This window comes from Rhinichthys klamathensis, unplaced genomic scaffold (assembly GCF_029890125.1).
Source record: "Rhinichthys klamathensis goyatoka isolate OS25496 unplaced genomic scaffold, OSU_Roscu_1.1 h1tg000259l_1, whole genome shotgun sequence".
Classification (NCBI taxonomy): Eukaryota; Metazoa; Chordata; class Actinopteri; order Cypriniformes; family Leuciscidae; genus Rhinichthys; species Rhinichthys klamathensis.
In genome coordinates, this window is record NW_026606781.1 from 94,222 (window position 1) to 116,131 (window position 21,910).

The 21,910-nt window shown below is 38.8% G+C and overlaps 1 protein-coding gene across 4 annotated transcripts in view; it reads left to right on the forward strand.

Moving 5' to 3' along the window:
* Nucleotides 1-21,910, forward strand: part of camkk1a (calcium/calmodulin-dependent protein kinase kinase 1, alpha a) — a 120,090-nt gene that overhangs the window by 37,593 nt on the left and 60,587 nt on the right. Inside the window, exon 1 of one of the 4 annotated variants that reach the window (XM_056267377.1) lies at nt 21,491-21,621. The exons of the other annotated variants lie outside the window; for them this stretch is intronic. The gene's annotated coding sequence lies outside the window, so the exon portion shown is untranslated. Of the gene's footprint in view, nt 1-21,490; nt 21,622-21,910 lie in introns of those variants that run through there. 4 annotated transcript variants of the gene reach the window in all.

The following is a 21,910-nucleotide window of genomic DNA, read 5'->3' on the forward strand; positions in this document are numbered from 1 at the left end:
TAGAGTTCGATTCAATCGAACCAAACAAGGCAGGTGTGAATACACCCCTTCGGTTGAAGCTGCATCAAACAACCAAACCGAGACCCAGCTGAAGAGGTGGTCTCGGTACGGTTCCAAACGAACTCTGGTACGGTTCGTTTACGGTGTGAACATGAACCGACCCAATTGCAAGAAAGCACTGCGCCTTTGAGTTAACAGGCTTCCGTAGTCGGAGATTTTGGCATAATGTTTTGTGTTATTGTTGTTCAAGTGCGAAAGAGAATTCCATTCCGGCGCGCTGTCTGGCCACACGATACTGTTGCGCGTCTTTCTGCGCGTCGTGTGTGCATCATTGGAATGGAATGAATGAATGAGTGTGTGCATCAGGACATTCACATACAGAGCGTTCTCTTTAGTCTAATCGCGCATAGATGCAAAAAAAGCTTTTGCAGTTCATATAATGTAACGATATCGCAAGCGTTAACATTGACAGCACTTGTTAGCAGTATATACAATAAGAATCTCATTATTTGAATGTGATTTTTTTTATTTATTTTTTTATTATTTGGTCCGGACCAAAGCAAGTGAACTATCTGACTTTCCTGGTGTGAATACACCCTAAGTCACTGTTTCGGAACAAAACAAACAATCTATAGGTGTGAAAACTTTATACTAAGTGTAAAGCGGGGCCTATCTGTATTTGTCAGGTAAAAAAAATAATAGAAAGACCATTTCTGGGTGGCGCTGTGTAGTGCAAAAACAGCGTATCAAAACAAAAAGCAGGGTTTGTTTCTCTGTGATGCAAGCCAGAAGACGGTTTCATGTTAGCTCAGTGGCAGTGTATTTTTTGTCTGTGTGTGGAGTTAAGAACCCAGCTATCAGCCATGCGCCCCACTAGTCACTGTCTCCAGGCTCTTCTGAGCTTCCTATAAAGAGCGAGAGCGCATCAGAGGTCTGTGGAAACACTCAGAATATAACACATTGCTAATGCTAATCCCTCAGCCTGAGGATTCCCCCAAATATTTATCTCCATTATGCATGCAAGAGAGAAAAAGAGAGGGGGAAAGGGAAAGGAAGAGGGAGGGAGGGAGGAAGGATAGGATATGGTGAGTGAGACATTCAGTATGCTAATGAGATTTAGGCCATTCAGTTGCAGTAGTCAGTAATAAGCCAGATCAGTTTTAATATGTAAAAGCAATGTTAAAAATTCAAATAAATAGTATTTAAAGCTTTCAGGGAATGTCAATGAATCAAATAAATTTTTCAAATCCATGTTTTTATATTTCACATATTAACCTGTTTCTGTTTCTCTTAAAAAAATCTCACCGGAAGTAGTGGGTCATCCTGGTACTTTTGGTACTTGTACTACTTGGTACTTTGGTACCTGGTACTTAACCTGGTACAGGTTAACCTTGTACTGTTTTTTGCCTACTATATAGTATGAATGTAAGTAGGCATATTCAGATGCAGGGAGTCACTTGGAGTTGTCACCATAATGTAACCTGCAGTAATGCTGCGTTCCAGGCAACCTGTAACCCGTGTTTTTCCAACCTTATACCCGTGAAAGTGCACTGGAACGGCAGTCAAACCCGTGACTTCCCACCCGTGAACTCGTACTAGATCGATGTACTCCCAGTTACGAGTTCTGACGTCACATAGCCCGCAAAACCATTCAAAACAACAATGGCAGCCCCTACTGATGCAGTGTTTCTGCAGGCGGTACACAGTGAGAATACACTTTAGGACAATATAACGTTGCAGTCAAATTAATAATAATATAATAATAATGATAATAATACACACAAGATTATGTATTACAATGTTATGTGTCTGAAACAATAAGTATGTATATACACACACGATTATGTATTACAATGTTATGTGTCTGAAAAAATAAGTATGTATATTGCGCTCAGGTAGTTTGGCGTGACTGGCCTGGAATGCTACAAAGTCGTGAGTCGTGGTTTGAAGTCGTGATTTACGTGCTCAAAAACCTGCCTGGAAAGCAGCATAAGAGTCACAAATTCTCCACCACAGACTGGTGTCACGCAATCGGTGGCTGGAATGAAGCGCATGATGACGAAAGGAATAGGGAACTATAACAGTCTTTAATGAATACACAAAGAATACTCTGGAGATAAATGTGAACACAACCACCTTAAACACTGGTGATACCGGACAAAGGAACCGAATGATACTCTGAAAAACATGGGGAGCGTAATCAAGGTGAACAGAAACAGGTGTGTGGTGGAAACTAATTAACAGCCAGGGAAACTAACTAGGAACTCAGGCAGGCAAAACAGGAACCGAACACAGTGAAAACAAAACCAAAACAGAACATACTCGTTGCAACTAGACAGTCTGTCTGGAACCTGTAAACATAGATGAGTGGAGTATACAAAACTCCCAGTGCTGTTGGGGTGTATATCAGGACTCAGCCAATCAACTTCAAGTACTGGAAGTAACATATGAAATTCAGAATATTCACACTACCATTCAAAAGTTTGGAGTTAGTATTTTTTACAGTTTTTTTTTAAAGAAATAATACTTTTATTCAGCTTTACATTGATCAGCAGACAGTGAAGACTTCTAGATTTTTACAAAAGATTTAACAATTCTAATAAATACACAAAAATATTTAGCAGCACAACTGCTTTCAACATTGATAATACAAAGAAATGTTTCTTGGCACGAAATCAGCATATTAGAATGATTTCTGAAGGATCTTGTGATGCTGAAGACTGGAGTAATGATTCAGCTTTGCCGTCACAGGAATAAACGACATTTTTTAAAAATAGTATTATACAATACAGTTAATTTAAATTGTGATAATGTTTCACAATATTACACATTTTGGTCAAATAAATGCAGCCTTGGTGAGCATGGGACTTCTTTCAAAAAATTTTTTTTTTTTTTTTACCTATACAAGACTTTTGAGCGATAGTGTTTAATGCATAATTCTTAAGACATTTGTTTTTGAAATAAATGTATAGTCATACACACATTTGCAGGTGTACTTTTAACAGCAGGAGCCTCCTGTACACTGATTGAATCATAGGTTTCAGGTTTCTCTGCACAGACACTATTGATTTGCTGATTGAGACAGTGATCTACAGATTGTGGGACTGTTGTTTTGTTGTTGTTATGTTCAGTGACAGGTGAAGCAACGGAAGGAGCAGATGGCTCATGCCCATGTCCCATTCTTATTGCTCAGCGTGAAAATCTGTCATTAGATCATCTCCGGTCCATAAAGCCCTGTATCTTATTTCTTTTTAGACGTGTTGTTATACGGCCACATTGAAAGTCTTGTATTCAAAATCTCAAAATTTGAACCTAGAAAAAATTAAACACATTTATAAAATGAATATATGTAAAATAATAATTTTAGAAATTAGACATTTAATTTGAATTAATTTAATTAATAATAAAAAAATCAATTCAACATTCACTCTAATTGTTGTGCTGATAATATAATATGTAACTTTTTTGTTCTCAAAAACTTCTCAAGACTTTTGAATCCTACTGTATATAAACAAATTTGAATGGCAGATCTTTTTCTATCCATCTTGCTGCACGTGAAGTTTTTATTTAGCTTGACCTTTTCTCTTTGATGATCTAAAAGGCTTCACTCTGTTTCTTGAGTATTTTGTGTCAAAGCACTGGTAAGAGAGGAAACTCAAGCCTCTCTGTGGGAGCTGCTTCTCGCTGCTAAATGAGATGGCCAGATGAAACAACGAAACTTCATTACTTTAGTGCTCTGTACTCAAAACTATTAGAGCGGTCAGTGTTCAGTGGCTTTCCTATTAGACTTCAGATTAAATCTACTTAAATTGCCTCGGTCGTCTCACCGTGTGTACACAGGCCAGGCTTCACCGCAGGAGTTATGGAGAGGGAGATGTTTTCACCAACCAATTAATCACATCTCTAGAGTACAAGGTTTGGAAATAAACAACCCCCAAAGCCCTCAATCTGGAGACTAATTCTTTCCTCAACAGATGGCAGGAGCTCGTAAACACATTTTGAGGGAAGCTTTGAGCGAACCTTTGCATTGAGGAAAGTTGCTAAACTTTGACATAGATAGCATAGATGTACAGATGCGACGGCTGGGAGTCTTAGCTAAGAATGCACAGGTGGTTTTCTTCACCCTTTCGCTCATTGTCCGATGGAAAAATATCATTTTAGAAAGGGAAGGAGCATTTTTGGCAACAAAAAAAGTATGACTGTGAATCTTTGGGTTGGCAGTGAATCGATACAAAAGTGATGTTTGCAAATTTTGCAAAAAGGTCCTATGACATGCTGTTTTTGGATGCTTTTATATAGGCCGTAGTGGTCCCCTAATACCAGAGGTGGGAGTAAGTCACTAAATGCAAGTCTCAAGTCAAGTCCAAGTCTTAACATTGCAAGTCAAAGTCAAGTCATTATGTTGTAAGGGTCAAGTCAAGTCAAGTCATACTCTTTGTCAAGTCAAGTCAAGTCGCAACTTAGTCATCAAGTCATACCAAGTCGCACACAGGCTAGTTTTACACATTTTTTAACTCTGGGACTTTTATTACTTATTTAGACAGAGGGCTGATGGGTTAGCCTGGCATGCCAGACCTACATCAAGATGTTAATTTTCGCTGCCGCTAGGGTGCGTCTAGATTTCTAGGATACTGATGGGTTACAAAAATAAATAAATTAACTTGTGTGTAATAAATAAATTAGAATTAAGAAGCACTTTAAATGCTCTAAAATAAAAATAAATTAAATGAACACAAGTAAACAAGAATTAATACAACTTTTCCCATCTTGTAAAAAAATAATAAAAAGATATTGCATTCTAAATTAGTATGCCAAAGTTTGTATGTTCTTACTCTAAACATCCAGGTGATTTGATCCCATAACACAAAATATTATATGGAAATTTTAAGAAAACAAATCTAATAATTTAAATGATTTAAACCCGACTATTTTTTAATACGTGGGGAACTGACGTTCTCAACTACTTTCTTTATTACTTTCTCCCGCCCGCAACATTTATGTTTTGTCCCGCTCCCGCCCGCAAAAATACTTTTTTTCTGTAGCCTACCTCCAAATACGTTTAAGTTAGCCTACGTGTCGCCACCATACACATGAGAATAAATGCTCCTGATAAATTATTTGTTATTAAAGCATTAACACACAAACCACTGTTAGACATAAAAGCAAGCAGCTCCTGCGTGCATGGTTTGGCATGACTGCGCGCCCCAATTCCTAAAAAGCTGACATCAGTTCATCGCGATCTCTCACATCTCTGTTATTATCAATGAAGCTTTCATAATATATACACTTTGTTTGTTATAATTCGAGGATTTGCCAGCATACAGAATTCAGCACTGAACAAAAAGTCCGTTTTGAGCGGTGAGGGAAGTCTATCGTAAATGCTTCTGATTGGCCATTGCGTTCCTAGAAATCAACACATATGTCTGTGATTGGTGTAAGGGGTGTACAGTCAAAGACCCAGAACCAGATATGAAGAATGAAGACCCGGAGTCAGAATTATAAAAAATTAAAGAAAAGTTTTACTGAAGATAGTTTGCATTTTCATCAGCAGAAGTCAGCTTCAAGACTCACACAGGAGTTCGTAGGCCGCCCCGCTTACAGTTACAAAGATCACAGCAGTTATACCATTTCCAAGGTCTAAGCTACGTCATTGCTTACAGGTTGAATGATTCTCATTGGCTAAGAAACATGAAAGCCTAAACAATTTAACACATGTGAGGAGATAGGGGTGCCTATCGCCATTAGTCAAGATAGTTGTCGTCCACTCATTGGATTTAGGTCTGTGGTGGCCTCGCAGGTTAGAGAAGGGCGCCGGGGTGTCTGGTCCAACCGTCCAGAACCTACATAGAATGTCATATGCACACACACACAAATAACAGACACTAGCAAATAACAGCTCCCATCAAGGCTGAAGAGAGTCTGAGCTCCTTATTATCAGTTAAGTATACCAAAACATAATGCTAAAACATTCACTCGTTTGGGAGAAAAACAGATAACTGACATTTACTCCCAAGGAAGGAAATATACTGGAAAGAATACATTTTAATACAACAATTAAAGTTTGATAGTAACGCTCAATATAGCTTGACCATATGTCCAGCGAAGAATCATATGTGCCCACGCTGCCTTTAGGACCCTCTAACCTTTCTACTGATCCCAGAGAAAGAGACAAACGGCCTTGTGGGTTACGTGGCCTTCGTGTCCTGCGTGTACTAAGTGCAATCTCAAAGTAAGATTGGAATGCACCTAAAAGAAACTGGTTACTTGCATCCATGCATTTAAGAAAATATATTTTCACAAGCACAAGAATATAAAAATTATTATGTGATAATGAATATATTTGATTATTGATTTTTATAAAGGAAGTATATAACCATTCAAAATGATATATGATTATATATGTATTTGAAGAGGCAAGGGATTTTGACCAACCCTTCATTGGCTACATCGCTCAACGCTGCAAACATGTTAGAAATAGAAACATCTGGCCTGTAAATCGTTTCTATTTTGTTTTAGTTGTTCTTATTGCTTTTCTGCAACAGATGAATAAAAATGTATTAGTTTTTATGTTTTATTCATACTGTAGATATTTCTAGTTTGCGGGAGTCCCGCGAATCGTTTTATTCTCCCTCAACCCGCACACACAGAGTGAGTGCATTACCGCCCGCGCTCCCTCTTATGACGAATAAAAAATACACAATAATAAAAAATAAAAATTCCACATGTCATTTCAAGTAAATAGGCACAAGTCCGAGTCAAGTCTAAAGTCACAAGGAGCTAGTCTAAAGTCAAGTCGAGTCTTTTCAGAGATCTAGTCAAGTAAGTCTCAAGTCCAGAAAATTGCGACTCGAGTCTGACTCGAGTCAAGTCATATGACTCGAGTCTCCCACCTCTGCCTAATACTGAAGTATCTTTCCCGAAATTAAGCCTTGGTGCAGAATTACAGCCACTTCGAGCCAGTCCCACAATGAGCTTTCCTTAGGACGTGCCATTTCTGTGACTAGCTTTAAATGCTAATGAGGAGGAGAGAGGCGGGGCAAGGTGGAGGGTGGGGGTGTGGACTTGACCAACTTGCGGCCACGGTACCATGCGCTAATGTTTACAGTGGATGTATCGCAATGCCTCGTAGACATGCAGTCGTTCAAGCTTTTCAGTTTGACCCAGAATCTGATCCGGATGGAGAAGCATCTGAAGAAGTTGCAACTCAGCGGCTACAGCAGGACGTCTCCGAATGCTTCGTTTAAAATATTGTGTCTGGATACGGTACTTTAGTTGGTGTGTTTATGTATGCTGTTACAGTTATTATCATGTAGCTAACGCTAGCCTACGTTGTTGGCTTTTCATGTTGCTCTGATTTGCTATTGTTCTAAAGCTGTATTAGCATCTATATCAGTAGCCTAATCTTTATAGTTTAGAGAAGACCTCAGGCACTGAGCAACTGCCATCCTTCGCTCGTTTGCAAGCCATGATGTCTCTCGAGGAAAAAACAATATCGTGCTCGCACGGTCATAGCTCATTTTCTCATGGGCGGGCAAAGCAGAGAAAGGGGAGGTAACCTTTTCCCGTATGACGACATATAGGGAAAATTCCAGATTGGCCCATCTGAGCTTTCATTTTCTCAAAGGCGGAGCAGGATACCCAGGGCTTTGTTTACACCTATCAGCATTTCTAGCCACAGGGGGACCCTAGGCAGGCTAGGGGAACTCATATTAATGTTTAAAAAAAAACTCATAAAGTGAAATTTTCATGCCATGGGACCTTTAAACAATTTGACTTAATTCAGGAGCGTTTCCTCAGGGAGGAAAGGGAGCCGGTGCCGCCTCAAAAATTTGGCAGAGAAAATTATCCATATTGCAAAAATAAAACAACACAAATATTACAAAATATGTCCAACAGCGACACCAGCAGGTAAAGTTACAGTGGGACTCCATGTCTCTCTTGCCTCCCTTGAGCCCATTGACTTTTACCAGACCCCCTAAAGTGTGCACTGGGTTAGAGCTTGATGATTGATGATAAGTTTACTATTACAAAGAATAGCTGAACATCAGTTCTCAAAAAAATGTATTGTTTAAATTGTTACAGCCTTTAGTTATTGTTTTGGAATAAATGTAAAAATGTTCAAAATGGGTAAAATGCAGCGCACATCACTGTCACTTTTTACCCAGCCATCCAATCACAGTGGAGGAGGGGCGGGACAAATACCACACCGAACAACTGTCACAATCTGCTAGTACAACGTAGTAACACTTCCGCAGATATTTCGTATCATAACAACAAGCAAAAAGTCTCAACTGAAAAAACGCTGCGCTGCCAATACGCTCTCACAGCTAAGTGTTTTCAGCAGAGCGCCTAGCGTTTTCAGCTGGCTAAAAACGCTTTGGTGGACACGCAGCCTTTAAAAACCTGAAGACTTTGCCTTGTCAATTTAGAACACCACTGCACGCCACTGTAGAATATATTTTAAATATTGAACACTAATGATTTGCATTTCATTTAATTTATTGCCATTTTAAACTGATTATTGAGCAACACAATTTATATTTTAAGATGGAAGCATATGATTTGGCAGGATGTGTAATTAATGCAGCTAGAAACCAAATGAATTGTTACAAACTATGAAGGAAAGAAGATTTGTTAATTATAATCTCTCATTCAAGCGTTTTTTTTTTTTTTGCCCATGCTTTCTAAATGTCATAAACTGGCTGTGAAACACTGCTCTGATTCTCTATGAAGTGTTAAGGTGGTCACTGTGGGAATACTTAGACGATGACTCCAACCCACTTGAGTGTTAAAAGAAAATGGAAGAGATCAAATACCCTTTATCTCACTCAAATCGGCAATGGCTTGAAAGCCATCAGTGACGCCTTCAAATGCGTCTACATGGAGACAGGATATAGTTAGAAGAGTAGAGAGAATACATATTATATTATAGACATGTATATTTTGTGACAGAACTTACTGAACATCCAAAACAATTCTGATTTTAGATTTCTAAATGCTGTTTAAGTATTGTTAATTGTTAGTTCATCATCATCATACCCAATGCATTTATTATTTATTACTTATTGTAAAGTATAACCAATCACTCAATCATGCTTTTATGCTGTAAACTATTAATATGGATTTAAAGAGTCTTGAAGTGATGTGTTAGTATTTGTGTGAATATATTCTTAGATCCAGATAACTTTACAATTAATGAGTTTATTTGCTCCTTAATGAGCTTGTCAATTTAACGGTCTATGATAATGAATGGCAGATATCGACGTTGTCTAATTAAACCTGCTCGCTCAGGTTCTAGACCTCATTTGAAAAACATGACAAATGTTGGCAATATGTAAACCTGGCCATGGCTAAAACTATTCTAATATGGTGATTAGAAATGAACCATTAAAACAGATTGCATTTCCCATCTGCATGGATTGGCCTGCTTTGGCAGACAGCTGGATGCAGAGAGAGAACATAAGACTGGATTTACTTTTATCATGAAGCAGTGCTCCCTTTGCAGGGATAATTTTCTTATCTTGAGATGATGGTTTTGGCAAAAGCTTAATTTTGTTTCTATATTATGTTTTGTACTGCCTAGTGAAGTTCATGAAAGTGAGTGAATGCAATAGAATTAAGTTGCAACTGTGTTGCAATTTGATTTGTGAAAGGGAAGTTTACTTAATACATTTGAATTGAAAATTAGACTATAACTGGACATATGGAAATCCAGATCCAGACTGACATCAGTGTTATTTTATTATTATTTATACTATTATACTTTACATACTACTGTATATTACTGTAAATTTTGTGTTTCGCAACGTGTGCTTCTTCAGTTGTTGTGGTGTTGTTGATTCACATTGCTTTTATTTTGTGCAGAGTAATCAGAGAATGCAAATGATGCATTGTAAAAAAAATGTTTTTGGCCCTGGCACAAAATGACCAGCTAACATCACAAAATGACCAGCTAACATCATTTCACTAAGCATATCATAAGCTAGGAAAGTGTGAACAAGTATTAGTCAAGATAAATCACTCTATCATTCTGATTGGATTATAAGAGCAGGCTGATTGATATAAACAGGAGAGACGTGCTTCCAATCATTGTGTTCTTGTGTTAGCATTGGTTACCTCCAAAGAAAGACAGCAATCATCGCTTTGCATCAAAATGGCCTCACATGCAAGGAAATTGCTGCAAAGAATATCACACCTGAAAGAACCATTTGCATCCAGCAAGCGCCAAGAACGTCTCCTCCTAACGAAAGAAGAAAAGGTGAACGCTACCATAAGTGCTGTGTCGTACCAACAGTGAAGCATCCTGAGATCAGCCATGTGTGGGGTTGCTTTTCATCACAATTCTGCCCAAAAAACATCGTCATGAATAAAGAATGGTGTCAAAACGTCCTGCAACTCAAAAAACGACCTAGGTGCAATTTGGTGATGATCCTGCATCTTCCAGCTTGAAGGAGCACCATGTCACAAGGCAATGGTTATAACGAAGTGGCTTGGAAATCATTCTATTGAAATTTTGGATCTGTGGCCCGGCAACTCCCCGAATCTTAATCCCAAACCTGTGGTCCGTCTTCAAAAGACAAGTGGACTACCGCAATTTGTCAAGTCACCTTCATTTATATAGCGCTTTTAACAACATGGACTGTTTCAAAGCAGCTTTACAGTGATAATAGGAAATTAAAGTAACAGAGATTGTTTTGGCTTTACAGCAGCTCTAGAATAAAGTTATTGTCCAGCTAAAGTTAGTTATGATTGATTCACTTCGGTTGCAAAGATAATCAGTTATTAACTATGGGGCCGCTTACATGACACCATTCTAACAGAAAACCCTTAACGCGCTCTGGCCCGCTCATTCGCACAACAACAGTGCCTGGTGGCTTGAGAACGCAAACCTTGAAATAGGTTCCAAGGTGCAAGCCTTGAAAAAAAAAAAAAAATATATATATATACACTCCTGAACAAAATCTTAAGACCGGGGGAAACATTGCAAGTATTCGTATTTCGCACTGGTGGATCATAACCGGGTTGTAAGTACTGCTTCAAAATGCCAAAAGAAGAAACAGGAGCAAGAGACAAAAAATAGAGAGTAGGCAATTTATTGAAAACTGCATTTAAACTTAAACGGGCTGTTCATCAGCTGATCAAAAGTTTAAGACCATAGGCATAAAAAGGTAAAATCTGCACAAAAATATGGCTTTCGTGTCATTGATCTTCAGGCTGTCACACTGTCATGATCTCCTGATGGCAAAGGCAAAACGGATTTCTCTCTTTGAACGTGGCAGGATTGTTGAGCTGCACAAGCAAGGCCTCTCGCAACGTGCCATCGCTGCCAAGGTTGGACGCAGTAAGACAGTCATTTTACATTTCTTAAAAGATCCTGAGAATTATGGGACAAAAAAGTCAAGTGGTAGACCCAAAAAAATTTCACCTGCACTGAGCCGCAGGATCCGACGGGTTGTCCGTGAAGACACAGGTCGATCCTCGACCCAAATTAAGGCACTTACTGATGCTGACTGTAGCCCAATAACCATAAGACGTCATCTGCGAGAGAAGGGCTTCAAGAACAAAAAACGTCTTCAAAGGCCACGTCTCCTCCCACGCCACAAACTTGCCCGTTTGGAATTTGCAAGGGAGCACTAAACATGGGACATTGAAAGGTGGAAGAAAGTTTTATTCTCTGACGAGAAAAAATTTAACCTGGACGGTCCTGATGGCTTCCAACGTTACTGGCATGACAAGGAGATCCCACCGGAGATGTTTTCTACGCGGCACAGTGGAGGAGGCTCCATCATGATTTGGGGTGCTTTTTCCTTCAATGGGAAAATGGAGCTTCAGGTTGTCCAGGGGCGTCAAACGGCAGCTGGCTATGTGGAGATGTTGCAGCGGGCATCCCTCTTGACTGAGGGTCCCCGTCTGTGCGGTAATGACTGGGTCTTTCAACAGGACAACGCTGCAATTCACAACGCCCGCCTGACGAAGGACTTCTTCCAGGAGAATAACGTTGCTCTTTTGGACCATCCTGCGTGTTCTCCTGATCTAAATCCCATTGAGAACATTTGGGGATGGATGGCAAGGGAAGTTTACAAAAATGGACGTCAGTTCCAGACCGTGGATGCCCTTCGTGAAGCCATCTTCACCACATGGAGCAACGTTCCCAGCAGCCTCCTGGGAACAGTCGCATCAAGCATGCCGAAACGAGTTTTTGAAGTGATCAACAAGAACGGTGGGGCTACTCACTACTGAGTCCTTTTTTGACACTTTTAGTTCTGTTGTAGGTTTATTTTTGGGCTATGGTCTTAAACTTTTGATCAGCTGATGAACAGCCCGTTTAAGTTTAAATGCAGTTTTCAATAAATTGCCAACTCTCTATTTTTTGTCTCTTGCTCCTGTTTCTTCTTTTGGCATTTTGAAGCAGTACTTACAACCCGGTTATGATCCACCAGTGCGAAATACGAATACTTGCAATGTTTCCCCCGGTCTTAAGATTTTGTTCAGGAGTGTATATATATATATATTATATTATATATATATATATATATATATATAATTTATTTATCTATGCGCAAGCTTTAAAAACGCAAACCTGTGAAAACGCTGACGGCGTGCACATGCGTATTACGTGTTTAGTCTATAGGTATGCGCGTTTGAATCTATATGTGCGCAGGCGCGTAGTCTTTCTTTACAAATTGACCTCAACAAATTACTTGTCTGGCCTTAAAAATGTATAATACAGAATTATTTATTGCTTCCACGTATCCATGTGAACCGGAACTATTTTGACAACGTTTTATCTGTACAGAGGTAAAGGGAAGGAGAAGGGGGCCTTCACAGGGGAGAGACTAGTTAACACTTCAGGACTGCGTTGTCGTCGTGTCCAGGCGCAGGTCCTTCATCAGATCTGGATACGACCTGGATCCGGCGGATTGCGGTAAACCTCGGGATAAACCGAGACTAGTATTAGCGTAGACTCCATTCTTCTTATGATGTAACGAGTACATCAGGATTTATGAGAAGTGTTCCCGGTTCCGGCTGACCTAATCTATGCAGCCTTACATTGAATTATAGAAGTCTATAATGTGTTGTGTATGCTAGGTCAAAGAGATGTGTTTTTAGTCTAGATTTAAACTGTTGAGAGTGTGTCTGCTTCCTGGACAATGTTAGTGTAACGCCGTTCAGATGTTATGGGAAGGATGCGGGAACCGGCGAACGTTCAACAATATTTAATAACATAAAATAAAGCAAATACAAAATTAAAGTAAAAGACAGCAGCCCCTCACGGACGACTGCTGTCACATAATAAAACACCAACAAAACAAAACACAGGTTCAGGCCTGTTCCTCTCTCGATCTTCACTGTCGTCGCTCCTCCTTTATGCTTACGCTCCTCCGTAAGAGATACGAGGACCGGTATTATCACTTATTATTAGGGCTGGGTATTGAGACACATTTCACAATTCGATTCGATTTCGATTCAATATTGATTATTTTGGATATCAGGTACAATACATGGCAAATTTTCTCAAGGAAAACAAATCTCTTAACTAATGCTGTAAACTATGGGAGTCAGTTGTAGCCTACTAGGCTTCATTAGCCTACTATAATATTGTAGGTAAAAATTAACTGTGTCATGATTCTGCCATCATGTCCTTGATTTTTCCTAGTCTTGTGGCAGGATCATGACAGACCCATGTTTTGTGTACAAGCGCATGGTCTGTTGTTTTGGGCCATGTGCTTGTGTTGTCTCGTTACGTTACCCCGCCCCCTTGTTATCCTCGTCTTGTCATTACTGTCCAGTCAGTTTCACCTGTCCTCGTCATTAGTGTTCCCTACTGTTTGCTGTCCTGTGTCGGTTCATTGCTAAATCATACCTGTGAGTACCTTGTGGAAATTCTTGTCATTGTGAGCATTTATTAGAATTATTGTTTGTTTATTGTGGAGTCATAGTTTAGTCTTGTCAGCCTAAGAGTCCTTGTCCTGTTCGTGTTTCGCCCCCTCGTGGGTTTTGTTTTCCTGTTTTTGTACCAATAAACCTTGTGTTCATTGAACACTGTCTGCATTTGGGTTCATCTCCTTGCATCATCATAACAAACTGATTTGTAGCTATACAAACACTTAAATTACACTTTTATTTATTTTTATAATAATAAAGTTATATGAAATATAAACATTTAAATGGTGGCTGTCATAAAAACTTGCCAGATTTATTCAAACATGCATTACATGTCGAAGAACATTAAAAATTATAATGAATATGTAATATGGTGCATATATTTAGCAAAATGCTCCTCTTTAGAGTTATTTTTTCTAGCTGACTAACGAGTTTATGGTCACATATGGTTTTTCTGAGGTAAATGTGACGTTACATGACATTGTTTACAAGTTGTTTTACTGACGTCTTTCCACGGTTGAAACACTGATTGAGCGATTCCATGTGACATGATACGGATTTCGATAAGTTGTACTCTATCTTTTAACACACTTTCAGACGTTCATTCATGTTTATTTCGCGCTGTAACTGGTATTATTAAGGCAGAAGAGGAGATCATGTGCGCTCCGCGCTACTGCTTCTCTTGAATTCTGGGTATTATCAACTGGCTGGAATTTTGAGATCACAATAGACGCGAAGGACTATAATGCGTTAAGAGCTCGTTCAAGTACTGGGGAGCTAAACCATTTAGTGCTTTGTAAATAATCAGCAATATTTTAAAATGTATACAATGTTTAATAGGGAGCCAATGCAGTGTTGATAGAACCGGGCTAATATGGTCATACTTCCTGGTTCTAATAAGAACTCTAGCAGGTGGTTTTGGACCAGCAGTAGTTTATTTATTAAGCGTGCAGGGCAACCACCCATAAGCACATTACAATAATCTAGCCTTGATGTCATGAACGCATGAACTAATTGTTCCGCATTTGTCATTGAGAGCATATGATGTCATTTAGATACATTTTTAAGATGGAAGAATATGGTTTTACAGATACTAGAAACGTGACTTTCAAATGAAAGATTGGTATCAAAGAGCACACCAGGTTCCTAACCGACGACGAAGGTTTGACAGAGCAGCCATCAAGTGTTAGACAGTATTCTAGGTTATTATGTGAGGACGGTTTTGTCCAATAATTAGAATCTCAGTTTTTTCAGAGTTAAGTAGTAGGAAATTACTAGTCATCCACTTTTTTATATCAGCTATGACATCTCTTCATTTACTGCTACAAACTGATACCGGTCAGATAAGTATATGATTTAAACCATGTTAATGCAATTCCACTAATGTCAACATAATTTTCGAGGCCATTTAAAAGAATGTTGTGGTCGATTGTATCAAATGCATCACTAAGATCGAGTAACACTAATAGAGAGATAGAACCACGATCGGATGATAAGAGCAAATCATTTGTGACTCTAATGAGAGCTGTTTTTGAGCTGTAATTGACTAATTCTGTAGGATAAAGTTGCGTTTTTTCAACAAGCGGTTTAATCATAGCCAGCTTAAAAGTTTTTCGTACGTATCCTAATGGACAAAGATGAATTAATGATATTAAGAAGAGGATCTATGACCTCTGGAAGCATCTCTTTCAATAGCTTAGTCGTTATAGGGTCCAACATACATGTTGTCGATTTAGATGATTTAACTAAGTTTAGAAAATTCTTCCTCTCCTATAGCAATGAATTAATCGAATTTTTCCTCAGGGAGACTACAATGCACTCCCTGATGCGATACTGTAGTTGACAGTACAGTTCTCTTTCCATGAAATGCGGAAAAACTCTGGTTTTGTTTTCTTCGTTGCGCTCCATTTTTCTGGCTGGTCTCTTAGGGCCTGAGTGTGCTCGTTGTACCACGGCGTTGGACTATTTTCTTTAATCTTCTTTAAGCGCAAAGGAGCAACTGTGTCTAAAGTACTGGAAAAGAGAGAGTCAAAAGTTTCTGTCGCAATATCGAGTTCTTCTAAGCTATCTGGGATGCTGAAGAGATGAAACTGATCAGGAATATTATTAATAAAGCAATCTTTAGTGGCAGAAGTGATAGGTCTAACATATTTGTAATACGGAGTCGGCTTTGCAGCCTTGGATAAATGAAGTATACACGAGACTAGATAATGATCTGTGATGTCATCACTGCTGCAGAATTTCAACAGCATCAACTCAACATTGATTCCATGTGATAATATTAGATCTAGAGTATGATTACGACAATGAGTAGGTCCTGACACGTGTTGTCTAACTCCAATAGAGTTTAGAATGTCTTTAAATGTCAATCCCAAAGCATCTTTTTCATTATCTACATGTATATTAAAATCACCAACAATTAGGACTTAATCTGCAGCCAATACTAACTCTGATAGAAAATCAGCTAATTCTTTGATAAAGTCTATATGGTGCCCTGGTGGCCTGTATACAGTAGCCAGCACAAATCTCAAACGTGATTTATCATTTACATTAGATAGTGTTGCATTAAGCACCAATACTTCAAAAGAATTACCGTATATACCCGAATATAAGATGAGTTTTTTGTCCTAAAAATAGGCTGAAAAATGGGGGGTCGTCTTATATTCGAGTGGAGGAACCGATTGATAGCCTTTTTCTCCCGCGCCGTCGAGCGCCGAGGAGAAAGAGGGTTTCAGACGCGCTGAATATGGCGCCTTCCATGACTTGGTCAGCTCGTCATGTACCTCCGGGAAGAAGGGGGCGGGTCTCTGCTCGCTTGTCTCCGTCCGCTCTGGCATCCTCTGTGAACGGCGCTTTTTCTTGCGCGGCTCGAGCAGAGGGAGAGAGAGAGCAGGAGCCGTATCGTTGTCGAAAACCGGCAGGTCGTCTTATATTCAGGGTCGTCTTATATTCGGGTATATACGGTATATTTGAAACAAGACTTCTCAGTAATTCTGAAGATATTACTATAAATTACAGCAACACCTCCCTCTTTGCCTTTCAGACGAGGGGGTTGGACTCATTTAAAGTAATGTAATTGTCTGGTTTTAGCCAGGTTTCTGTCAAACACCCACCCCCTCTTCCCGGAGGTACATGATGAGCTGACAAAAGGTTATAATCTGTGATCATATCATTAACAATAAGTGCTTTTGAAGTAAGGGATCGAATATTCAGCAACCCAAGCTTTATCATTTGTTAATTTGTATTATATCTGTTTTTTTATTTGTTGAACATCAATTACATTTTTACCCTTAAATGGGTTTGGGAGGTTTTTTTTGTATTTCCTAATTCGGGGAACAGACACAGTCTCTATATGATGATATCTAGGTGAAAGAGTCTCTAAGGATTTATCTGACCTCAGTGACGTGAGACCGCTGGCAGACGGTCAGTTTAGCCAGTCTGTCTGCTTCCTGACCTGAGCCCCAATTCATGTTTGAGCTGTAAGACTATGTGCCATATTACTAGAGAGAAGAGCAGCACCATCCCAGGAGGGATGAATACCATCTCTTTTCAACAGGTCAGATCTGCCCCAAAAACCTTTTCAAATTATCTATGAATTATATATTATTTTGCGGACACCACTTAGACAGTCAGCCATTGAGTGAGGACAGTCTACTAAGTATCTCATCACTCTGGCGAACAGGAAGGGGGCCAGAGCAAATTATAGTGCCTGACATCGTACTTGCGAGTTCATACACCTCTTTAACTTTAATTTTAGTGATCTCCGACTGGCGAAGTTGAACATCATTAGTGTCGACGTGAATAATAATCTTAGAGAATTTACGATTAGCATTAGCCAGCAGTTTTAAATTTGCTTTGCATCTATAAATATTGCAGTATCTAAAGCCCTTGCACTCTTACTATCCTCTAGTGTCTCTAGTTCTGAAATCTTCTCCGTCAGCCTGATTATCTCCCTGCATTTATCACATGTAAAGCCCTCTGTGCTGACAGAGAAGGCTATGCTATACATGTGACACAAAGTGCAAGTGACAATAACAGAAGACATTACTCACCGTGTTTGTTGACTGATCCTACTTACCACAGTTGTTTGATAGACTCGTTAAAAGCGCGCGAGAAAAAAGACGGCGAGCACGGATGGCAGGTTACCAGGCTAGCGAGATACTAGTGTGTTGTGCTAGCAAAAACGATTTAGATAAAAGCAAGCGATGTCAGATTAATGTGATAGGCAATATTTGACTATATCTAATATATGTTGATGAGTAAGTTATATTTAGCAATATAAACACAAATGAATGATAGTAAATAGAGATTCAAAACCGAAAGCTAAGCCGAAGGCAGACAGGAGCAATCGATCAGCAGCAAGGCAGACAGGAGCAATCGAGTGAAGTCACAGCCTTTGTGATAAACTCCAAGCACTAATAAGGCAATAATGGATCACCATTAGTCAGAATATGGCCCTGAAGCTGATATGCAGTTATGTGAAGAAGAAGGGTCAACACTAAATATTGACTCTGAATGTATTGAATGTTTTTGCAAATTAAAAGCCATTAAAACTTATGAAATGCTTATTGTTGTTTTCCAGTATACCACTTAAATGTGAAAAAATTATTACAAATCCCGAAGCAGCGAACTTTGTGTTAATGTCAACGCCAAAACTTTTGGCTACATCTGTATTACTATTAGGATTTAATAAATTGGTGAAAAACTGAAATTATAAAATATTTTTAAAGAATCAAACTCAAAATATTAATAAATACTATTTTTTTTAAGGCACATGGCACATCCATTCATATTTCATATTATTTTCATTTTACAGATTTCCTAGCATTTAAATCCGTTGCTAGATGTTTCTGCTTAGCCTTATTGCAGTGGAGCTGTTTTTAGTGTCTAGTGTTTGTATCTCCTGATAAGGCTAGCATCATGTTTGTCTTTTGGCATAATGACCTTTCGCCACACATAGCGTTACACAGGGAGCTGTCATCTCACCATTATACTGCTGTCCAGTGAGGTCTAGAGAAGAAACAGAGGACATTAGATAAAATCTAGACAGTGTCCATGTTCGGACAGACTATATTACAGTATGTTATATATGAGTTTAGGCTTAATTATTGACAAAGCAATGCTGTTTTATGTCAAGATAAAATAGTCTTACAGCCAAAGCTCATGCTATGTACTGTGAAACTAGTCAATAAAACAGCCCAGCCCTGTTCATTTATTACCTGTGAGATACAGTAATATACAGCGTCATTAAAAGGGCTAAGTTTGGATTTCCCAAAACAGTAACTAAGTAAAATGTAAATAGGATGTTAGTGTTGCATTTATGTTTTGCAGTATTGTTATCTACATAGCACATACAAATCTTTGTAATCCTCAAAGTACTCATAATTCTGTCATATTTAATGTAAAGAGGCCTGACTGCAGATTAACTACCATCCATCCAAAGAGCCACAACTGTGAGTGAAATTTAGATTAAAATGATCCACTCCTTAAAATTATCCACATCATGTTTAGTCATTTTTAATGGACACGGTCAGTAATCTCTCGATTTTGTTTACCCTCATGTCGTTCCAATGCTATGTGACTTTTGAATTGAAATGAGAGTATTTTTTGTATTATTATTAAAGAAATCTGATCTATATCTAGTAAACTGCAGTCATGTCTTTCATGGGAGGGAATCAACAATTCAACCTATTCACAAATTGGAACATTTTGAGACACAAAATCATTGTGTTTCACTGTTGAAGATATGAATTGGGTTGACTGTCAAAATAAAGATGTTAGAACAGCGTAAAGAGCCAACAAACAGTGTCAGAATCCAACCTGATGCTCAGACTTTACTGTTCTAACAAACAAAAAAGGTGATTTCCTTTGTTCCTTTATTTTCCCAACTAAATTTGCATATTACCCTTTTACTTTAATGGCGTTTCTGGACTTGCCGGAAGGATTCATCCCTTTTACTGTATGTTGTGTTTGCGGTTTGTTTTGTTGCTTTCCTTCTTCATTGCCTTGAACACCACTTTTATCTACAGTATTTACACTCTTTTCTGTTGGATATATGTTGTGCTTTTGCATAGTAGCGTTTATACAGCATGTCATCTGGACTAGATTTTGTTTAAATTAAATCAGAATTCCCAGAACTTCTTTTGAGTGGGTTTTATTTGATTATCAGCAACATGGCTATGTCTTCTCCCTGATTTTGCTGCTAAGAAATTCATTAAAAATGCCATTTTTTATCTGAGTCAAAGCCATTTTTCTGTGCACAGAGCTTGTAAACTCTCTCTCTTTGCGCACACAGTCAGTCCATGTCAGGTTGTTTTCCAGCTCCTCTCTATTCAGCTTCCAGTGCTCTTAATTGGATTTGCCAAGATGAAGGGTGACACAATTACACAGGCAATGGTAAATTTCACAACATGTGCTCAAAGAAGCACACCATTTTTTTTTCCAATAACAAGATCTCGTTAAATGTAGTCTAGTTTTTTTGCATCCATATTAGTTATTTTCCATGAAGAAAATAGTGGACTGTTTACATTTATGTATTTAAATGGACAATCCATCTCACTGATCATTCATTCATTGTTCATACACTGTACAATAAGGTTCAGTTTGTTCAGACAAGTTAATGCACTAGGTATCATAAACTAACAACGAGTAATACTTTTCAAGAATCCTGAAGAAATCTTTTATGGTTTCCACAAAAATATTAATCAATATTTTCAGCACCAAATTACTAATTATGAACAATAGCAAAATAAACATTAATTATTAAATGCTGTACATGAAATGTTTGTCCATTTATTAATTTGTGTTATCTAATGCATTTAACTAATATTAGCAAATTTAACATTTTACTTTTTTGTAAAGTGTTACTGATTCAGCTGTTCTTGTGATAGCTGTCCAAACACTGGTCTGTCTTCGCCCACACTGTCAAGCTTTGAGACATCTAAATCCTTTGTGGATTTGTGAGAGTAAGTCTCCTCATTAAAATGTCCTTTTGCATCCAATAGAGCAGCCAAGAAGCCAAACTAAAAGGAGGACGAATGTGCAGAAGACCCCATGATTGTTGCATCTTCTACATTTAACTTTTTCATTGTTTCTTTAAATGCCAGACCACAGAGAACATGGTAATTTCTTGCGTCTCAGTAAGTTATGTAAAGAAGGTACATTCAGCAGCTTGAAGGACTTTTAATAGGGTAGGAAGAGCCGTGTGTGTTTGTGTGTGTGTAAGAACTGTCCTCCTCGTTGAGCTGTTTTTAGAGGCACACAGTTTGAGTTGGGAGAGGTCCACTCCAGACTCTCCTAATTTCGACCATTCATCATTTATGAATGATGATTACCATCAGCTAAATTTAGTGCGTGTGTGTGTTTTCTCTCTAATGCATCCTCACTGTTTCTAGAGCTTTTTTTCAGTTGGGAGATCCCCAGATGGATCTGATCCCCACAGCTTGCTTTAACTCCTGTGAGCTGGTTATGCAGGTCCGCAAGTTTTATTTGGATATGGGAAATGGGAAAACACCAGAAGCTCCTCCTCTTATGCCCCACCCACACTGGTTGCCCTATTCCTAGACAGGCGGTGACCTGTACAAAGGGTCTTAGCAACGTCTTATGCAGTGCAGGGAGGGGAACACCCTGGATGTCCCATGTTATGAACAATGGGTTCTTCTTCATCTGGGTCCCCTCCCTATAGAACAGATCATGCCTCCATCCACCAGCCGACCACTCAGGAAGCCCTCAGTCCATGTGAGTAAATGAAACGAGGCGCTTCTATCTCTCTCATCCGCTAATCCCAAATTCACTAGCTGGGGGATAGTAGGACACATAGAGGTCAGCTCAGGATTTGGCAGGGAAAGTGCCTGCTGCTATTTTTTTCTTAAATATGTCTCTGACTCAGGACGATGTTTCGTATGTCTTCTCTCGATGACAACAGTGATATAGAGTGAGTGACCGTGGCTATTGTAGCTTCACTGAGATAATCTGCGTTATTCAATTAAAGTGACCCAGATTACAGTTTGACACACTCAAACCTGAC